General features: G+C 66.7%; 1 protein-coding gene across 3 annotated transcripts in view; it reads right to left on the bottom strand.

The window, feature by feature from the left end:
• ADAP1 (ArfGAP with dual PH domains 1) overlaps positions 1-1,053 on the bottom strand; it is a 73,853-nt gene that overhangs the window by 22,316 nt on the left and 50,484 nt on the right. The window lies entirely within an intron of this gene.

The raw sequence follows: 1,053 nt of genomic DNA, 5'->3' as shown, positions 1-1,053 counted from the left end.
CCCGGAAAAAAAAAAAAAAAAAAAAAAAAATCGGGTCAGAATCAGCGGCCATCTTGCTGATTCATACCGAGATGGAGCCCGGTGGGGCGGGGCGCGAGTTCCCCGGGAGCCCAGAGCCCAGGGTGTGCCAGGGCCTGGGGGTCCGGCCTGCCCGTGAAGGGGTGAAGCGGTGGGCGCGGCATGCTGAGGTGAGGCCAGCCTCGGTCTCTGCCTGTGAAGTGTCCGAACTGGACGCGCCTCCCAGCCTCCCCACTGCGGCCGCCAGCAGCCCCCCGGTGTCCCACCCCTCGTTCACACAGAACTAGAAACACACAGCCCTGCGTGCAGCCTGGGTCCAGGTGCTGCCGGGCGGGGTCCCCGGGGTGTGGGGTACACCAGTGAGTCAGGAGGCGACAGCGCTGAGCAAACAGGAGGGAGGTGCCGCCCGGGGGCCAGGGCTGGATGCCAGGCGCCCAGGGGCCTCGCATACGTGGGCGCATCCCCGGCCTGGGAGGAGGTGGGGCTGCGTCCCTACCCTCCTTTCCCAGAAAAGGAAACTTCGGGAGGGGCTCTCATCACAAGAGCGGCCCTTCACCTCCGAGCCGCAGCTGAGCAGCTGCGACACCGGCCAGCTGAGGAGGGGGTCATCAGGGGCCTGAGTGACCCTTGAGGGCATTGGGAGGGTTGCCAGGGATGGATGGGTGGGTCTGATATGGGTGGAGAAGGTATGAGGGGTGCTTGGGGGGGCCAGCTAGTGAGACGGGGGAGGGTCCCCAGGAGCCCCCCAGGAAGGATCCGGAGACCCCTGGTGGGCAGGTTCCCGGCTGGTGCTGAGCCTGACACGGGCAGCTGACCCCACGGGGCTGGGGTCCCAGCCCCACCCCAAGCACCTCCCCTGACTTCCAGAACCTTCTGGAACCCCACAGTGTGCTGCCCTCTGCTGGGCGCCAGGAAGAGATTCGAGGAGCCCACCCTCCCTTGAGCCCATGGGACCCAAGGAGGAAAGGCCTCTGCGACCCCTTGGCTCTGAGGGGCCAGAGGAGAGGGGAGGGGTCCTCAGGAATGAGCGGTGGC

This window comes from Neophocaena asiaeorientalis, unplaced genomic scaffold (genome assembly GCF_003031525.2).
Source record: "Neophocaena asiaeorientalis asiaeorientalis breed wild unplaced genomic scaffold, Neophocaena_asiaeorientalis_V1.1 scaffold223, whole genome shotgun sequence".
In the NCBI taxonomy this organism is placed as follows: domain Eukaryota; kingdom Metazoa; phylum Chordata; class Mammalia; order Artiodactyla; family Phocoenidae; genus Neophocaena; species Neophocaena asiaeorientalis.
The sequence above is the reverse complement of the archived record's forward strand: the minus strand, read 5'-3'. Positions and strand labels throughout refer to the sequence as shown.